The sequence below is a fragment of the Phascolarctos cinereus genome, unplaced genomic scaffold (genome assembly GCF_003287225.1).
Source record: "Phascolarctos cinereus isolate Bilbo 61053 unplaced genomic scaffold, phaCin_HiC Scaffold_8;HRSCAF=390, whole genome shotgun sequence".
NCBI classification, from domain to species: Eukaryota; Metazoa; Chordata; class Mammalia; order Diprotodontia; family Phascolarctidae; genus Phascolarctos; species Phascolarctos cinereus.
The window spans coordinates 4,281,381-4,302,512 of record NW_027556291.1 but is presented as its reverse complement, the minus strand read 5'-3'; the positions used below and the strand labels follow the sequence as shown (position 1 = coordinate 4,302,512).

Here is a 21,132-nt window from a genome sequence, read left to right as displayed (position 1 = left end):
TTTCCTGCCGTCTCCCCATTAGACCGTGAGCTCCTCGAGGGCAGGGGCTGCTTTTGCCTTTCTTTGTATCCCCAGAGCAGGATAGAAAGTGGATAGAAAAGTAGCTGGGGCAATATGGGGGCCGGAGAGAGAGTAGGGGAGGGTGGGCTTTGGGGTTCCATGCTCTTCTTGTGAATGAAGATGAAGGCATACACAAAGAAGGGGCCAGATGGAAAGGGGCCTGGTTTTAGTCAGGTGAGGCCCAGGCTCCAATCCTGGCCTGGTAGCTTTCTGGTGAATTGCTCAACAGCTCTCTGAGACTTCAGTTCCTCGGTTGTAATACTTGGGCTGTCTCCCTACCTCCCAGGATTGCTCTAAACCTTAAAGTCCATCGGCCAGCCCAGCCCCTGTGTTACAGAGAAGGCTGCAGAAGAGGAAGAAATCGGCCAAATCCCAGGGTTTAGCAGTTCCTCTCTGAGGAGACAGAAACAAAGGAACCCCTGAAATCCACCCCTACCTCCTAGGCAACAGCTCTTTTGGCTGCTAGGACCCCTGTGTCTGCCTTTGACCAGGCTGGGATGGCTTGGAGCTACCATCTTGGGAGACCTGAGCAGGAAGTGAGCAATACTGTTGTGTTTTGAAGCTGGCTGGGGGCTGGGGCAGAAGTTACCTTTGTTGTTTTTGCCATCCTATAAACCACTTCCTGGCTACACGTCTACCTTGGCAGAGCATGGCCCAGATCCATAAGTGGCTAAGCCTGCCTACTCTGATGACAGCCACGATGGTCAGTTCACCAAGTCTGCGGACATCACTGGGAAGAGGCTGGCCATGCCGATCCCAAGGATCAAGGCAGCTGAGGATGAGAAAGATCCTGAGGACCTCAAGCAACTGCTCCAAGAAATTAAGGGAAACGTCCGCCTGAGTGGGATAGGAGGTGTACCAAGATCATTGTGGCCAAGGGAGACTGGGGAGGGAGATAGTGCGAACCACTGGGAAGATCAGAGATGGCTCGAGTGAGCTGAGCCATGAATGAAGGTAAGGATGCCCAGGTGCAGAGATGAGGAGGGAGGAGGGCATTCCAGGCATGGGGGGCAGGGGTGTGCAAAGGCATGGAGGCTGGTGATACGGAACTGAGTATGGGGAACTGAGGTAGCGGACAGCTGCAAACATTCCAGTGCTGTAGAAATAACAAGTATTATTTGGATGATGGAAAGCAGCTGGTAACAACAAACTTAGGGAAGGAAAATCTTGCTAAGACATCCCCAGATGCCTACCACAACAGGGGCAGAGAGCGAGAGCTGAGAGCAGCCTTCATTTCAGATAACAGGGAAAGGGAGGCCCACACAGGTTAAGTCTTGCCCAAAGTCACATGAGGACACATGAGTGGCAGGGCTGGGATTTGAACCCAGGTCCTCCTCTGACACCAAACCATATGGCTTAGTGAATATGTGGAACAGACAGATTGGGCCTGGGTAGGGCAGTGGGCTCCCTCTCCCGGGAGGCTTTCAAGCCAAGGCTGGCTGGTCCTTGTTGGGTATTTGGGTGGCTGTGGCAAGGCGGGGTATATAGTGGCTCCTGTTCAGGTTCAGCAGAGGTCCCTTCTGCCTCCTCATGAGACATATCAGCAATGGAATCTTGAGTGTCTGGAGGAGGCGCTGCCACCCCCACCGTGCATTTGCTGAGTCTGGAAATCCCAGGCCCTTGCCACAATCTGTGCAGAAGAGAGTGAGGTTTCCAGTGTGGGTGCTGGTCATGATGTCAGGAACATCCCGAGTAGCTCCAGCTTCCCCTCAGTGGAAGGCCTGAGTCACCCTGGCTGGCCCAGGTCCTGGGGGCAGCCTGGAGGGGCTGCCTTGGGGCGAGACTGGTCCCTACTCTGCTTACCACTTACTACTCTCAGCAACTGTCTCTCCTGCACATACCCTGTCTGGCCAGGAAGTGGGGATGACAAGGCAGCCAGGCCCAGCCCAGCCTCCCTGAAGCCAGCTTGGCCTCTTTACCAACTTCTGCTCCCCAGATGCAGAGAGCATGCCCGTAACCTGTGTTCATGGGCTCTTCCCCTCAGGAGCCCAGCCAGCTCTGCTCTTGGGATTCTGACAAAGGGCATGCCACAGCAAAGACCGCCCGCTCTGGGAAGGAGACTGGATGCAATGGTCTCAAAGATTCCTTCCAACTGCCAGCTGGGAACTATACCAGAAAAGTGACCGAAGTGGGCGTTTTCTTTGATGCAGAGATCTCACTACGGGCCATGTGGGTACCCAAAGAGGTCTCAGAAAGAAAGGGCCAAATATACCACTATATTCATAGCAGGCTCCATCACTGTAGCAAAACAAAACCAAGTGGGCCAGAATGGAACATTATCACACCATAAGAAATGGCAACCAGAGAAGCACGGGCAGTTCTGGCCTGGATGGAGCCAATGCTCATTTTAGCAACACCCAATGTCAGCTAACACTCCTCTTTAACTGGCGTTCTCTTGGGCTCTAGGCTGCCTTTGCTGGCCTTTGACCTGGGCCTTGAACTCCATCCCAGCTTGCCACATGGGCCCCCTTTGGATCTGATAGCTTGGTGAGGGACAAATGGAAAGTCCTTTGCCTGAGTGAAAAAATACCAACTTCACACATACTAGATGTATGTGTTTGATGGAGAGGCAGTGTGGTGTAATAGCTAGAGAGCCAACCTCAAAGCCAAGAAGACCTGGGTTGAAGTACTGCCTCTGACACCTACCCGGGCAAGTCATTTAAGCTCTTAATGTGCTAGTAGAGGCAGTTTCCTACACCAGTGAAATCATAGGTCTAATCCTAATTTTCTATGAATTGAAAAAGATTGGGAGGTCTCAATGGACTTCAAGTTCAATGAGTCAGTACTATGAATTGGCAGTCAAGTAAGTTCATGTGATTTTAGGCTGCAATAAAAGGAATGTGTACAGAATGGGGCCAGTGCACCATATGAGGTTGGTTGAATGTTTAGCCTCAACAAGATGTGGGAGAGGAGGGAGGAGAGTTCAAAGGCTAGATGTCCACTTGGTGGAGGTCTTTGTGCATACAGAGATCCTGCAGAGACATGGGTTGGACCCTTCTACTGCTGAGATTCTGTGATCTTGTGAAGATCAAAAGTATAAGAAAGCAAAAGGAGTCCATTCAGGGAACACAAACGGCAGGCACAGACCTAAATGGAGGTGAAGTCCAAAGACGAAATCCAAAAGAACACAATTCATAATTATGTGAAAGACAATGATGATGATGGGACAAGTACCAACCTTCCAGGACACAGGCCTCAGGGGAAGAAGTTCCCCGGTAATTGGCAAAATAGAAACGGAGAGGATCAGTGAATAGAATGTGCATTTAGAGAAGCTAAAACCCAAGGAAGAAACCCAAGATAAGCACAAAAGAGGAAATGTTGAAAACTAGCATCAAATAAGTCACTTAAAAACCAACAGGACCCGCTAAAAGCTGGTTCTTTGAAAAGACTGCCTGACGATAAACCTTTAGCCAACCTGATTAAATAGATGGCAGAGAATCAAATGTTTAAAAAATAGTTAATTCTCCACAAAAGCCAAGTGAGAAGTGGTTCCTCTAGGTAGGAGAAGGTAAGGGCTGGGTGGGCAAAGGATTGGACAAGGAGAAGACAGTACAGAATTTACCAAGACAGTACCCAATGTCAGGCGTCTGGTGGGCTCAATGTCATGGCACCCTTGAGGGTTATGAGGAATCCTTAGGGATCAGCTAGGGAGACTCCCTCCCTATTGGCTCCTTTCCTTTCTACCCCAAAGGGAGAAAGACTCTTCATATAAGGGTCTGGAGGGGAGATGGAGAGCAGTGTCGATAAGATAAGACACAACATTTGCATGTCTGTATGTATTCATGAAGGATCCCCACAGGCATCTGGACTGTTTCCTGATCATGGAGATCATGAGATCCAGAACTTAGTCCAATCCCTTCGTTTTACAGAGGAGGAAACTTTGGCTCATGAATATGAAGTGACTTGCCCAAGGTCACACCTGCCCAATGCAGGATGATCAAGAGTACCAACCAGGCAGTAGTACTAGACAGATTAGATCATGAACTCTGGGTGTGTTTGTGACAAAATGTAAAATGGCTATTGAGTGTGTGAAATTGGATGAGGAAAGGAAGAGAGAGCCCACAGAGTGTAGACCAGTTTGAGTGCATCCAAAGTAGGAGTAAGGAGCTAGGGAATGAATAGAAAGGAGAAAGAGCATCTTGGAGTAGCTCCTTCGAGCCAATTCCATGGGGTTTGGCTGCCTCACAGCCCCACCTGTGGGGCTGACAGGGTGGTGGGTGGTGGTATCATACTCCTTGAGTCTTGTGCCCAAATCCTGCCATATTTGGAAGACTGTGTTGATGATGAAACTCTGGCAGATGTGAATAGCGGAGTGACACAGTTCTTTAAAAAAATAAGCTTCAGGAGCAGCTAGGTGGTGCAGTGGATAGAGTCAGGAGGATCTGAGTTCAAATTCAGACTCAGACACTTGACACTAGCTGTGTGACCCTGGGCAAGTCACTTCACCCTGATTGTCTCTTCCCCCTCCAAAAAAAAAAGTTTCATCAATGTCTTTTGTCTTTAGATCACAGTAATTTAAAACAAAATAATCACTCCTTCCTAAGAAAAGCCTTACTTATAACTTACTTATATTATAACTTTGGGTAAAGTGAAACTGACGCCACACACACTGTGCTGTAGCTGTGGTGCTCCACGTCTCTTTGACTTCATCTCTTCCTTGGGGCCGCAGCTGGTAATCACAATTACTCAACACTTGGCTTTGTGTGTCCCTTTCATTCACGTTATTGGAGCCGTCGTGTATCTCAGAGATGTCAAACTCAAATAGAAACAGGGCCATCAAACCTCACATAAGGATCCCTGTGGATGTACATTGACTTCAGAGAGGGAGCAGGGACTGAGAAGAGGAAGTGGGTTGTGGAGAATAGTTATGAGCTATTCAGAGCAATACTTTGGGTGCTAGGAAAAAACTAGAAATCAATGATACATAAGGGATGAGTTGGGGAACGGCTGAACAAGTCGTGGTATATGAATGTCAGGTATATGAATGTATTATGAAACCACACTCAGATACTCAGTGAACGCAACACAGTGTATAGACTGCTGGGCCTGGAATCAGGAAGACCTGAGTTCAAATGTGGCCTCAGTCACTAGCTGTGTGACCCTGGGCAAGTCACATAACCTTGTGTGCCTCAGTTTCCTCATCTGTAACATGAACTAGAGAAGGAAGTGGCAAACTACTGCAGTATCTTTGCCAAGAAAACCCCAAATAGGGTCATAAAGAGTTGGGCACAACTGAGCAACGACAACAGATACTCAGATGGATCCATGATCTTGTCAGTTCAGGAGTCCCTTCCAGTGACAAAGATCTGGGCCCATCCCTGCCTGCCCATCCTGTGCACCTTCCACCCACACCCTCCCAAAGGTTTACATCCAGGAGGCCTTCCTCACTTTTCCGACATTGGGAGGGCACCAGTGGAGCATTTTAGCTAGCTATCTCTCACGCTTTACTCTCTCAACATGACCAGCCCATCTCTTTCTGTTATACAATTTCTGAATGATGTCCTTAACTCTCCTTCTTCAGGATTATTCTTCATTGCTTATAGGTTACAGCTTGCTCACCTCCACCACAAGCCTCTCCATCGCCCTCTGTGTGATGTTCATCTTTGGCTCTTTAGGGACAGGGGTATTCTGGGTCTCGTGGCTATACTGCAACATTGGTCAAATGTTTATATTGAAAAGTTGGGCCTTTGCTGTTCTGAAAACTTTGGGTCAATTTTCTGAAAGCAACGGAGCCCACTCTCTTCCTCTTCAACTCTGGGCCCAGCTCTTTGCCTGTCTGCATTGCCTATCCCAGATAGACATACTGTTGGTATAAGCACAATTGCCGACCTCACAGGGCTGCTGTGAAGATCAAATGCATACAAAAAAATAGTAATAGATTCAAGGAGTACAAACAAAAGACACTAACATAAATGTATACAGTTATTTACATGTTATCTCATCCAGTAGACTATGAGCTCCTTGAGAGCAGGGACTGTCTTTTGCCTCTTTTTGGTATCCCTAGAGCTTAGCATGATGCCTGGCGTGTAGTAGGCACTTAATGAATGCTGGTTGACTGACTATTGGACAAGCTCTAAATGAGTTTATATTTTAACCTGGCGTTGAGTTTGACAGCCATCTCTCTCTACTTGGCAATCCAGTCAAATATTTGCCGATGAAGACATTTTCCTAGCTCTTCTGGCCTCCTTGCTGTAGCAATTAATTTAGATTGTTTAACTTCTGCATGATATTATTATAACTGATCTTGATGTCATTTCTCTTGCCCATTTCCCTTTTTCTAAATTTTCAACAGCTTGTTTAAATAATTCAAAAGTTAAATCTTCTTAATTATGTACCATATATTTTTTTCTTATTACTATTCTTTCTGCTTGTTTATTACAAATTCTTATCTTAACCTGATGAATTGGTCTGGGCACAGATAGCTATCTCTGGGATAACTCCCACAACTTGTCCATTAAAATGTAGTCAATTTTGTTCCCAATTCTTCTTCCTCTTCCTTTTTTTTTGAAGAAAATATCCATGATATAGAGGCAAAAGACTTTTCTATAATCTACAAATCTTAAGCCTCTGTTATTTCTTTTTTAGGTTCATTATTCTTAAGAAAAGAGAATTGTTTGCCCAGATAGGCCTACCAAAAGTTTACTTGTTAGGTAATAATTGCTTGCACCTGCCACCCTCTTCTGACTGCCTACTGATGGAAGTTCGTCTTCACTAGGAGCTCACTGCTTTGGGAGGGATCAGTTTAGGCCTTCCCTCTGAAGCTGCAGCTTTGTGAGAATAACATAGGGTCAACATAGCACTAGAACAAGCTTCTGGCAACCACAGTTGCCAGAAGGCCTGGCAGGTCTCTCCAGGGGTCTCTGTCGAAGAAGGAAGTCTTTGATAAGGCCACAACCAAGCACAAAAAGCATCATGAGACATCTTTCGTGTGGTGTAGCCCCAAATGGGTGATCTGATGAGCTTCCCTGAAGAAAAAGCTCACAACTACTGTTTTATTCTCTAAGCACGATGGGATGATGAGCTCAGGCTGCTTGGGGAAGAGGAAGAGGAGGTGGAGATGAGAAGTGAGAGAAGGAGCAGGCCTCTAGAGCATCAGCAAAACTGAAGGAGGCGAGAAAGGCCAGAAGGAAGTGAGGTCATGAGCCAGGCAACAGAACTGTCCCACATCATGCTGAAGTGACATCTGGGACAGCAGCCATTTCCCAGGGGTTTTCCAGGCTTGAGTTGAAGCGATGTCATTTAAAAACTTGTAGTTCAGAGAAACTTCCTTTGGCAAAAAAGGAAAGAGGAAGCATAACCTTCCTTCCCCTTCTCCCCCCATTACCCAAATTCCCAGCAATCATTTAGAAAGAGGGCAGCCTTGAGAAGTTGGTTCCACAGCATCTACAGCAGCTCTCTGCAGGCTGGACTATCTGGAGAACCAGGCCAAAATAAGGCAAGGGAAGAGTATGTAAGATGGGGGGGGGGTCCCATTTTTATGGTATACCAAGTAGGTTGCAGTGCTTTCCCAGTGAAGAACTGAGCGGAAGACAGGGCGCCAAGCCATTGTTGGAGCAGAAGAGGAGGTGGGCAGCCACCTGAGGCAAGAGGCACACTGCTACCACGAGACCCAAAGAATGTCCACTCTGCACTGTTCAGGTCATGGAGACCAGAGACGAGTCGCCCATTGAGACCCCCAGCTCTAATATCTCCCCTGACCGTTTAGTCCAACATCACCAATTGCTTATCGAACATCTCAAATTCATGAGCTTTCCTTCTAAATCCCTCCCTTTTCCCAAGAGTCCTACTTCTGTTGGAGACACCACCAGCCTGCTAGTCTTCCAGGTTCGTAAGCTCAGCATATTCCCCAGCTCCTCACCTTCCCTCACCCCCACATCAGAGCCAATCAGTATCAAGTCTTGCTGCTCTCTCCCTCCACACAGCTACCACCCTGGCTCAGGCCCCCATCACCTCTGGCCCACATTACTGTCTCCTAACAGGTGTCCGTGCCTCACATCCCTCCCCACTCCACTCTATTCTCCACTCGGCTGCTGAAATGGTTTCCTTCAATGCAGATCTGAACATATCATTCCCCTACTCAGTAACCCCCTATTGTTTCTTGGATCCAATATGAACTCTGTCTGACTTTTAAAGCCCTTCACAACGGGCCTAGACCTATCTTTCCAGACCTATTGTACGCTATTCCTCTTCTCTGCAGTCTATGGATCAGCCAGTTGGCCTTCTCCCTCTTCCTCACACACGACACCTTCATGTCTCATTTCCACACCTTTGCACTGGCTGTTCTCCGTGCCTGGAATGCCATCCCTCCCAATCCCCTCACCTGGTAGTCTTAGAACTTGATCAATTATGTATAGAAAAGGGCAGAGGGCCAAAGATGGTGCCCTGGGACACATTCCCAAAATACCTTGGGCCTAACTACCTCCTGTTTCTTTGGATTGATCCTCTTTATATCCATGTGCTTGTTGTCTCTCCCATTAAATATAGGGAAGGCTTTATTCTTTGTACTTGTATCCCTAGTGCCTGGCACACAGTAGGTGCTAAATAAATGCTTGCTGGTTATTCGATTGGATGGCTTGAAAATTGCTCTTCCTGTCCTTCCTACCCCTTCGAAAGAGAATGCAGGGTGGGTAAAATGGTCAGAGATGGATCTCCCCTGAATTTCTAGTCATCCTGAAAGTAACTAAGGGAAGGGCATGCACCTCTGGGCTACAGCCTAGCAGGAGGTTGCTGGGTGGGCATGGCTGGCTCTAGGCCCAGTGAAATAGTAGGAGGCTTCTAGGACTGGGCCAGACCTGGAGGCAGGAGCACTATGGGCATGGGCAGGTCAAAGTTCATCCCTCCAGCAGATATTTATGCCTCACAAACCTATTTATGACAACAGTCTGCTGTGCAGGTCACATCTGCAACATGCCCCAGTACCCCAAGGTTCCTAGGCCTTGGTGAGCACTGGGGCCAACCCAAACAAGCAGGAGTCATGGCATTTCATATTCATTTCAAGAGTCAACAAATATGGACATCCTAAGACTTTTTCCCCACCATGCTGCCCATCCAATCTGAAAGTCTCTGAGATAGACTTCATGAGAAGCAACAATGTGGCTTAGTGCAAATACCTGGGGGGGCCAAAAAGCTGAATTTGAGTCCTGACTCTACCACTTCCCAGCTCTAGAACCTGAGCCTTTCTGAACCACAGTTTCTCCTTCTGTTAAATGGGGATGATAATTCTTGCACTACCTACCTCACAAGGCAACACGTGAAAGAGGCTGCAATAGGAGTGGGGTGGGGATGTTACCAAACTCTTCCTCCACTTGAAAAGGGGAAGTGTAGTCCATAATGACAGCTTGAACATCTGCATGGGGCTGTGGCTGAGGAGACCCAAGGATTTTCTTCCTTTCAGGAGCTAAGACTAGATAGTTTGGACTCCAGGAAAGGAGGTGGAGTGAAGGGAAACATAGGGGGAAAAAAACCAAAAAAACAGTTTTGGTGGGATAGTACAAAAGAGGATCTCTGCATGATGAGCCAGGATCTTGCTTCTCCTCATTCAAAGCCCCATGGAATTTCCAGCTCTTCTTTGTCTGATGTCCAGCCCCCCTTTCTGGGTGGAGTCTCTCTGTCCTCTGATCTATCAGCTGACATTGAGAGGCTGGTTAGTTTAGGTTGAGCGTGGGACTAATCAGGTCATGGGTCATTTTGTTTCATAGGATTAAAAAATCATAGACTTAGAACTAGAAAGTACCTTAGAAACAAGTTACAAAGAAGAAAACTGACGCCTCAAGAAAGGAAGTGACATGCCCAAGGTCAGGCAGGTAAGTGGCAGAGCCTGGATTGAAACCTAGCATTCTTTCCACTGCACCACACAACATTTATTATCAGGATTGATGAATTAATAATAAAATTAGAAATATTGTCCATAATATAACATAGTTTGTATTATTAAGAAATAATTCTTAATAATAACTCACTTTCAAATTTATAAAGTGCTTTCCTTATCATAACCCTGGGAAGTGGGAAACGTAAGTGCTCAGAGAGGAACAAAGACTTCTCACTGATTCCCGGTGTCCAGATTCCAAGGCCAGCGCCCTTTCTTTCAAGTGGGCCAGTTAAGAAATACGAACACACAGGGACTGCTGTGCTGGGTCAGACCCATGTTCCCTACGGCCCCAAGATCTGTTTCCCAAAGAGGCGGCCCAAAGGGAAATGCTTTGGAAAGCTCTGATGGTCCATCCTGCTGTCGACCTTAAAGGCTGGATACATGCCAGAGCCTCTTACTGGCCATTTATGGCTCCATTGTTCACAAACATATCCAAGTCTTTTTCAAACCTATTTATCAGAGAATCTCACAGTTGGAACGTGTCAGGATCCCATGACCTCTGTCTGACATAGGTATTTCTGAGAGAATATGGAAGATCTCAAAAGGTATCCCAAAGGTAAAACACGGAGTCATCTCTGCCAAAACCTTTTAGCATTCTCTGAACCTAGGACCTCAGGCAGCTCTACAGCCCAGTCCAGCGCATAGATCTATCCCAGGGGCACACAAAACACAGAACACAAACATCACTGGGAAAGCCACCCAGGAACACCACGTCACAACATTGCACCACTCTGTTGTGATGAGTCCATTTCAAAAGAACAGAATCACAAAATACCAACAAAGAAGTCCTAATTCTCCTAATTTCTATGAGTTGTTTTCAGGCAACTCTAGTTCAAGGCAGTGTAGCCTAATGGTTACTGAAATTTTCTCAGTCATGCACAAATTGATTTGGCACAATCTCAACTGGACCCTTACTGGAGCAAGGCAATCCCTTTACCCTTTCCTAAGCAGCTCACTATCCCATTCACCACAGTGGCTTTTCTAGGCCTTTCTATCCCTCTTCAATCTTCCCATGGCTGTCCCTCCCCCCTGGCCTCTCAGCTAAAAACCTTGCCTCATATTTTACTGAAAAATGTGAGGCCATTTGCCAAGAGCTCCCTCTTCTCCCAGCCTCCTCATCTCATATCACTCGGATGTCTTTCCCCACTCTCTCTTCCTTCATCCCTATCTCACATGAAAAGGTCTGGACTATCACCAGTCGTTCTGACCTATGTCTTGCCACCGGACCCAGAAGGCTCTGGAGGAGAGAGTGAGGCTGGTGACTTTGAGCAGCCCTGCCTTATCATCATTGGTCCTCTTTGAGAGGGGACCCAACCAGCCAGTTCAAGTTGGGCGATGTTTCTTCTTCTCCTCCTTCTCCTCTTCCTCTTGTCCCTCTGTCTACATGGGGAGTCACACCCTTACATATGGTTGTTGGGGAAAAGCCATTCCTTCCTTTGAATTTCTATTTGTGGTTGTTAGGGAGTTACTTGTTTGTCCCTTCTTTTGGGGGACCTGTAGATTTGCAACAGTTTTTTAAATATTGGTTAAACAATGTTCCCCTTGTCCTCACTCATCTCTTAGATTTAGTTCCCGAGCTGGGGCTTTGTTCCAGGGCCAGGGTCTACCTCTGGCTGTGTTCTAGTCTGACCTTTATCTGCCAGGGTTAGGTCACTCTGGATCTTCAGGGCCCCCTCTGGAATCTCAGGACCTCAGAACCCTGGAGCCTGGACTGTCCAGGTGTGCTAGCCACTGGCTGCTCCCCACCTGGGTTCCTGGCTCTTCTAAGCTCACAGCTCTGGATGTTGCTGATTCCCTTGGGGCTTTCTCAGGGGAGCGCTCTGCTGTTGCTGTTTCTAGGCCCAAAGTCCTGCAGGCTTCTTATGGCTTGTCCTGTCTCTGGTTGTATTGAGAGGCTTCTTTGGGCCGGCACTAGTTTGGCTGGCAAAGGCCTCCTTTTCTATGGCCCTCCTGCTTCTGATGGACTTTTGTGTATTTCTGGGGCAGGAGAAGTCATTTACTGTGGCTCCTCTTTAGATTTGTTGCTCATTATTTGGTCTGGTGTGAACTGCAGGATTTTCTTGGAGCAGGCATGTGAGAACCAAGCAGTTTGCTTCCCTTTCAGGCAGCCATTTTGGCCAGAAGTCCAAGGTGGGTCTTGTTCACAGCCTCTCAGGGTTAGAAGGGATCTAGCCAAACCTATCTCTGAATACAATGCCCCAGCCAGCACTCATGCAGTCTACGTTTGAAGATCTCTAGGGGATAGGAAACTCACTACCTTCTCAGACAACCTATTCCACTTGTCTTTTACATTTGATTTTATTTGTCCAACTAATTTTGACACAACAGACCCTTCACAATGTGGCCCTCTACATTCACCTGTCCCCACTTTTGGACAAGCTCTAATTGCTGGGAAATTTTTCCTTACAATTAGCCCAAGTCTGCCTCTTTGTACCTTCTAGCTATTGCTTCTAGCTCTGCCCTCTGGAGCCATACAGAGCAAGTCAAATCCCTCTTCTAGATCCTCTGCAAAGCAGAGAATACGTCTCTATCAACAATAGCTAAAATGAGCCCTTTTAGTGCCAAAGTCTTGCTAAACTTCTGTCATGTAGACAAAAATCGTTGACATGACCCCCAACCCCACTGTCCAAATGAGATGTAGTTGATTGGGTGCCTTTTTAGTTGGCGGCGGGCCAGCCAGGTGAAATCCACAAGGTCATTTTATAGCTTTGATAATGAAGTTAACATCCAAGTACTTTCATCTTGTTTCTCTGCCCCACAATAACCAAGATGGTCCAAAGATCAATTATTCTGCTGCAAATCCAATTCTAAGGATATGGTCTTCTTATAACTGTGGGCGAGGCACACCAACGTCCTTTTAATCCTCCCAATGAGGCAGTTCATTGATTTCCTGACTGGATTGGCTGCCAAGAAGGCAAGAGTTTTAGGAAGTCACTTCTGTAAATAATAACTCCCATTTCTATAATAATAGAAAATCATGGCCCATTTTGAAACTTACAGAATGTTTTCCTTAAAAACACAAGAACCCTATTTATAGATAATGAAGCCAAGATTCAGAAGGGGAAGAACTGAATGACTTACTGAAGGTCACACAGCTAGTGGGTGGCAAAACCAGGATTCATACCCTGAGTTTCTATTTTTGATAAATACCTTTCCATAGAATGAGTTGGACTTAACTCCAGGATCTAGGGGCACTGAGTATAGTCCTTAACACCTACAGAACTGGGCACCTGCCCCTAAGAAACATACGCCATAAATTCAAAGGTTCCAACCCATTTCAGCTACTTTTCAGCCATTTGTTTTAATAAAATTTTCTTATTTTAAATGTTATTATAAATGAGCACTTTTTTTATTGTGTGATTCTTCTAACTATACTGTAACATAGAAAACCCTCACTCTCTCAAGTCAATCAATCAATCAATAAACATTTATTAAGCACCTACTATGTGCCAGGCATTGTGCTAAGCACTGGGAATATAAAAAGAAGCAAAAGACAGTTTCTGCCCTCAAGGAGCTTACAGTCTAAGTAAACATACAAACAAATGTATAAGAAGCAAGCTACATACTGGATAAATAGGAAATAACTAAAGTGCTACTTATTGTCTCTAAATAATGTTCCTGAGTTGAATCGAGTTGAGTTCTCTCGCTATGGCTAAGGAGGAAAGTCCTAGTTAACATTCTAGACTGAACCTGTTGGCTGGTTAATATTGTCTTCTTGGCCCGTGTGTGTGTGTGTGTGTGTGTGTGTGTGTGTGTGTGTACGCGTGCGCGTGCCGGGCGTGCACACCCACATACACATATATACACTTGCACCAGACTTCTTACAATGGAAAAGATGGATCAGCTTTTTACAATGCCATCCTAGACAGAGAAAATCAGGCTAAATGGGCTAGACATTGTGCAGTGTCTATTTTTAGGAACTGCTACATCATAATCATAAGGGAGTATGCTTTTGCTTATTCCTGTCTCCATGTCTGAAATGTCCTCCCTGCCCCTTCTCCAGAAGATGTGAGTTGGAGATAAAGCACCAGATTCGGGGCAGGAGACCTGGCCTTGAATTCTGGCTCTAACGCTTACTAGTTATGTGACTCTGGGAAGCCACTTACCTCCTCAGAGCCTCAGTTGCCCATCTGTAAAAAGTGTTGATGGTATCTATAGTAGCTACCTAGAGCCACAGATTTAGAGCTGGGAGGGACCTTGGAAGTCATTTGTTCCAATGCCCACACACACTCACAGTGTTATTAGGTTCCGACTACAGTCTCGAGACCTACAGAAAGGGCTATAGAAATGGAAGATATTATGCCATCCTTCAAGGCCCAGCTTGCATCTCATGTCCTCTGTGGAGTTTACCCTTTCTCTGAAATCTTTCCTGTAGCCACTGCAGCCCACACTGAGCTCCCGTTGGAACAAATATCTCTGTCACTTACTTGACCTTTATTAGATATGAACTCATATTGTTAGTTTCCTATTTGTATGTTTGTCTTCTTCCAACAACTAAGCCTAATGACCTCAGGATTTGATTCTCAGCTGAGTTCCTTGAGGGAAGTGATCTTGGGCTGTATTCAGAGAAGCAATCAGGGGTTAAGGATTAGGGTGGGGGAGAGCCTAGCACCCCTCTGACTGTTCAGACCATATCCAGATGATTACATTCACATTCACATTCACATACCACATTTGACGCAGAACACTGACAGCAGGAGTGCCCAGAGGAGCACTACCAGCGTGGTGAAAGGTCCCCAGTTCATGCCAGTGGAAGGAAATGGCCAAGTTAGCCTGGACAAGAGAGGAGTCTGGGAGACCAGGGGAGCCGTTTTCAAGTATTTGACAGATTGTCATGGGAAAGAAGGCCTAGGCTTATTCTGGCTTATTTGATTCCAAATGGAAAAACCAGGAGCAGTTTTGTGATGAAATTGCAAAGGGGTAGGTTGAGGCATGAGATCAGATAAAATTTTCCAAGGGAGCTGTCCAAAAGCAGAATGAGTAGTGAGCTCCCTGAATCTACAGAACTTCCCCTAGAAGCTAGCTAACCACAAGGCAGAGATGCATTGAAGAGATTCTTCTCCAGATGTGGGTGGAAGTAATTGGCCTCTGAGTGAGTCCCAGGGGCCCATCTACCTCCAGCCTTCTGGGATTCTTGGACCTCGTCTTGCTCATTCTCGTCTCCTTTCCTTGTAGCCTCACACAACACCTACCACGGATGCTCAATAAAGATTCGGTGGTTGGTGGAACACAACCACAATTTCATCGCCTTTGGCCGCCAATCAGCCTTCTCATGAAAGTCGTCACCGGGAGCCAATCTCAAATGGTTTTGGACCAATCTTCTAAAGACCCCCAAGTTCTAAAGATCTCAGCCCTCTGATGAAGCCCCGTTTATTCCTTAACTCTGGCCACAATTGCTCTTCTGTGGGAGCCAGATTTGATGATGCCCTGTCTCCCAGCTATGTACCAAGCAGGGCCTAAGGGAGTAGTCACACCCAAGTGCACGGGTGGAAGCCTCTGGTTTTGAATGAAGTGAAGGGGTATCTCAGTGTATTCATGAGAGAAGATGCCTGTACTTTTATTTCAACCTTTAAAGACCTGTCAAGAAGGCCTATAGCTTCCTGGAAACCAGAGTGCCCTTTTTCTGGGTCAACATGCTTTCAGCTACCTAGCTTGTCAGGTATTCAATCTACGTCATGCCATAAAAGGGTTTGGATCAAAATACTGTAACTCTCCTCCCCCCTCCCCTTCTTGGCCCACACCCACAATTTCTTTAGCACTTTGTGGTTACACAGGCCCTCTTGCCCTGGCTTCCTGCTCCTCATAACAACCCTGGAAGGCAAGTATCACCCCATTTTCTTCACTTCTTTTGTTGGCAATCTCTAAATGAGGCAGGGAACCTCCTTGCCTAAGGTATTAGAGAAGCAATTCCTGCCCAAGGTTTCAACCATCTCTGACTGCAGCTTGTCTTAGTTGAATTAATCCAAGATCACATTAGTCACTGAAGCCCCAGTTTCATCTAAGCCTCAATTTCCTCTTCTGTAAAATGTGGATCCTAATATCCTTTTTGAATCTCAAATGAGGAAATGGATATAAAGCAATATATGAATGTCAGATCTGGCTCCAGCCTCAGTGTCAAGAAGACCTGCGTTTGAGTCCTGTCCTGTCTGTGCCACACACTGGCCCTGGCAACCCTCTAAGACCAGAAGTTACAGACAAGTAGCATCTGCATTGGTGGAGGGAGTTTCTAGACTGGGAGTTCCCCACATGGATGAAATCATGATGAATTCACAGAACCAGACCAAACATTACAATCCAAAGATAACAATAACTACTCTAATTATTCACTTTGGGCAGCTTAGGTGTTCAATAGGTATGTGGGGCCTGAAATTTGGCAGGGGGAGGGAGGGGCTGAGTCAGCAGGTGATTCCAGAGCCCACCCAGGCCCAGCAGTGATGCAGTGGGGTAAAAGGGCTCCATCTGGAGTCAGAGGCACCACCTTCAGATGCTGGTTCTGCCATTCAGTGCCTGTGTGACCATGAGCACAGACCTTCAGCTCCCGTGGCCTCAGTTTTCTTTGTTGTAAGGGGCTTGAACTAGATGACCTTTGAGGACCCTCCCAGCCCAAATCCAGAAGCCAATGGCCTTGATCTCCCACTAAGAACAGAGTTTCAGAAATAGATTCAGGATAAAAAGCCTCTTTGCCCCGAGGAAGATGTTTCCTTTGAATACTATAGATGTGCAGGAAACAGAGGTCAGAATACCTGGACTTACCAGCTGTGTAATCTTGAGCAAGTCACTCAATGGCCCTGAACCTCATTCTCTTCACCTATAATCTCTATCCCTCTACTTCACCAGACTGCAATGAGGATCAGATAAGATCATGTTGAAACAATCTGAGATCAATCATGTACAAACTGCTGCCTAGCCACACCTCAGGAGCTCTGGAGTCCAAACTGGAATTGGAATCCTGGCTCTGCCACTTGGGCAAGTCATATGATCTGTCAGGGCCTCAGTTTCCTTAGTCACCAGATGAGAGGGTTGGACTCCAAGGCTTCCTCCAAGGCCACTTCTAGCTCTAAATCAGCAATCCTGTGATCCAGCATTCAGCTTGTACTTGTGAAAGTGATTTTTTGGACCCACATACAGGATTTTACATTCAGCAGAGTTGGCGCTTAATGAATATTTATAGATTAGCCTGATTAATATTAGAGAGAGGTGTGTCTGAAGTTCCAAGACAAGTCACTAGCAGAGCCAGAAGTAGAACTCAGGGGATGAAGCCTCCAACTCTTCAGGCAAACGTCATTTCACCCTCTTTGCCCACCTGAGATCCTGATGGTGTTTTCTAAGAAGCCTAGGATGATTTGCTTCAGAAAGGCCACAAGTCCATGTCAGTGTTCATTCATGCGACCAACCTAATTCTCATTCTCTTCCTGGCCTGTTTCTTCTTTTTTCAAATATGCTGCTGTGGTGTTTTTTTTAAGTAAATTGACCCTAAGTAAATACTTAAGGCCTAGCAAAGCCAGGCTCTCCTCTGCCACACACAGAAAAGTGTCAGCAGCTCGATAGCACGCCCTTTCCCAATAACTCTGAAGACTGTTGCTAAGAGTGTAGCTTCTTTACCATGAAGGAAATGGTGCCTCAGTGAGAGTTGTGTGGGTGCTTGTGGGGTAGGGAGGAGGGAGGAGGATGTGAGGGATTGAGGGCAGGAATGAGCCCAGCATCAGAGACCATCTGTTTCACTTCTCCTGCATTGGGGCCTAGACCCTGCAGGTGTCAGGGAGCAGCAGCAGACCCACGGGCAGAAATATTACTGCCACCTCCTTGTAAAGGCATCACAACCTTTTCCTTGTGTTCACTGACTGACCTCAGGGCTGGCCTTTCAAGCAGTAGAAGACCAATGGCATTTTACCCAATTTGCAAACGTTTATTCCACACTATTGGAGCAAAGGTTCAGGCCCTAGGGCTACAAAGCCCAAAATGCCATGATCCCTGCCCTCAGGAAGCTTCCATTCAATTGGTCAGGAAACATCTTACACAGGGCCAGATGTGCTTTGAGGAAGGCCCAAGGTGCTAACAGTTGAGGCAGAGCAGGGTAACCAGAGCAGGGCCTCACCTGAGCTGAGACTTGAACGTTGAGGAGGGTGGGATGCTGAGAAGTGGGAGTGTACCTCTTGGTAACCATTCTGCCTTGCCTCCTGGAGACTCAGAACCCTCATGCTGCCCACTGAGGAGAGCTCAAAGCCCTCTTGCTCTCAGAATGCTCTGTCTGTCTCTCTGACTCTGTCTGTCTCTCATTAAGCCAGACAGATGGTGGTCTATCATCTTGCTGCCCGGCCCGATGATCAATAGTAGCTAGACGAAGTTACTTGGAGCTAATTTTTCCCTGTTAAAATTCTCCCTCTTCACCCTACACCGAGCCCTCGCTGCCATTCTGCTGCCCTACTCTGTTCTTATTGACTCCCAGGCTCATCATGAGTCATTCAGTGTTCTCTCTCCTCACTCCCACCCCTTCCATTGAAGAGAAGAGGGCTAGCACTCATTACCTCAACTTCCTCTCCTTTCTTTTTCTTCTAAACTCTCTGTCCCCTGGCATCTGACTTCATCACCCAACTGCAGCAGCTGTCTCCAGCGTTCCTCGGGCTCTTGAAATTGCCAAAGCGAATGCCTTCTCTCAACCCTCTCTGCGGTCTTGGACACTGTCCAAAACCTTCTCCTGTGCTGACTCTCTTCCATCTAGGTTCGGATGACGCTGCTCTTTCTTGCTGTTCTCCTAGCTGTCTGAACGCTTCTCAGTCTCCTCGGTTGGCTCATCATCCGGATCACAGCCGTTAAGTGGATTTGTTCCTCAAAGTTCTGTCCTAAATCCACATTTTCAGCCAGGTAGAGTCAGGAAGACCTAAGATACTTATTAATACCCATTAGCTGTGTGATCCCGGGCAAGTCACTTAACCTGTTTGCCTCCATTTCCTCATCTGTAAAACAGAGATGATAAATAGCACCTATCTCCCAGGGTTGTTATAAGGCTCAGATGAGATGGGAATAATACAGTGCTTAACAGAGTGCCCAGCACATAGTAAGCTCTATAATACATGTTAGCTATTACTATTATTATTATTATTACTATTTTCTTTCTTGGTAACTTCACCAAATTACATCGGTTTCATGATCATCTCTAGGCACATGGCTTCCTAAGCCGCCGTATCCCACCAGTTTTCAAATCTTGCCATTTTCCATCCGTTCCACCGCATCTCTCCCATCTGACCCCATCCCTTCACTCACCCAGCCCCCACCTTAGTTCAGCCCTCCTCACTCCTCACCAGGATTACTGCCCCAGCCTCCTCATCATCGGCATTGGTCTTCTTGCCTCAGGTCTCTCCCTACTTCAGTCCACCCTCCACAGTAGTGGTGCTGATGAGGGCGGGGCCCAAGCCAAGATCTTCACCCTTTGCCTCAAAGGGAATCTGACTCACAGGCCCCAGACCCTCATCTCCCTTTGAAAGCCTTAGGCTCCCTCTTGTCTATAGGCCCCAGAAAGGCCTTCCCTTTATCTCCTTTTGAAAGTCCTAGCCCCACCTTGATTTTGTGCAGATGCCTTTCAAACTTCCGCCTTCCTGTTCCCTCCATTATCTATTCCCATTGTCTATTCAATCTCCCTGACCTCCCCAATTAGAATTCGTAAGAATTCTAGACCCTTTTCCCAACCCCCTTCTCTGCCCACCCAAAGTTACTTTAGTATTTAAGATCGACCTTGGCCCTCGTTCAGATGCTGAGAATCTCAGGCCCACAAGGCTGAGAACCTCTCATGCCCGCTTGTCTTTATGGGCGTCACCTGGTCAACGTGATTTATCACTAATAAACTTTTCCTCTGGCTGAAGAAGATGAGTTGAATTCATTCAGCAGGGCCCGGTACTGCGATCTTGGGGTCCCAGCACCCCAAAACCCCTAGACCTCTTCAGTGCCAAAGTGATTTTCCTTAAGCACAGAGGTGACCATTTGACTCCCCTACCAACTCAATTCCAGTGGCTCAGAGGACTGACTTCTTCTGGAGGTTATTACTCTAATCCACAATTATGGATTCATGATAATAAGAACAGGAATTTTTAAAATAGTTATTTCTCAATTGATTTTTTAAAAAGTCTATATCTACAAGTATTCACCAAATCCATTTTCTGATACAGGAAATTAGGCGTGCTATACAGGTAACTGATAACCAATATATGTTTGAGTAAATTGAGCATTCTGAAACATTAAAAATCGAGGACAGACCCGATTACTGTTAAAGTTCCTTGTTTTTATTCTTTACGATTTGGATCTTTTGGTGTGTCTCCATGTTTTATTTGCTTAGACACCTTTTGGTTTGGGGAACAATATGTAATTTTGTATATTTAAACTTTTGTGGGCAAAATTAAAAAATTGTACAATTCGGTCTTTTTTATGTCATGTTTTTGATTGATAAATATTCCAGATTTTTTCAATAAAAAAAGCCCCACACAAGCCAGGCTCGACCTAGCCCTCCAGTTTCACTGAACATCACTGCCCCTCAGAGCACACTGGGGGATCTCTCCAAACTAGCTTCCTCCCTGTTCTTCACACACATACCACGCCTTCTCTTTACCCATCCCTTGGTAATCCGGTTTCCATTTCTGCCCCACCTCTGTCTGTCTCCTCTGTCTCTGTCTCTCTCACTTCCCAAGACCTTCAAATTGCCAAATCCAATGACCTTCTTCAATCTTTTTTCATTTTATTAATGTATTTTGATTGATCAACAATCACTTCCATATGCTTTTGAGTTTAAAATTTTTCGCCCTCTTCCTCCCCACCATCCTCCCCAAGACTGTGCACAATCTAATATAGGCTATACATTTACATTCCTATTAAACATATTTTCACATTAGTGAAGTTGTAACTAAAAATTAAAACCAATAGGAGGAACCATCAGAAAGAGGAAACAAAATTCAACAGAAGAGAAAAAAAAAAGATAGCGATTCAACTTTCACAGTTATGATTACTGTGTCTTTTTCTCCACCCTTCCCCCACCCCGTTTATGCTTTTCTTTCTCCTCTCTCCCTTCCTCCCCCACCAGTACTTTGCTTTTGACCACCGCCTCCCTCAGTCTCTCCTCCCCTCTATTATCCCCCACTGCTTCTTCCCTCCCTTCCATCCCCCCTCCCTTTTCTTTCCCCTTTTCCCTCCTACTGCCCATAGGGCAAGTTAGATTTCTA

At 46.3% G+C, this 21,132-nt stretch overlaps 1 long non-coding RNA gene across 1 annotated transcript; it reads left to right on the top strand.

Moving 5' to 3' along the window:
• Positions 1-229: 229 nt before the first annotated feature.
• LOC144454967 (uncharacterized) lies at positions 230-20,333 on the top strand. The gene is made up of 2 exons (XR_013483531.1): positions 230-1,014; positions 15,104-20,333. It is a non-coding gene; the product is annotated as an uncharacterized LOC144454967 (long non-coding RNA).
• Positions 20,334-21,132: the final 799 nt, after the last annotated feature.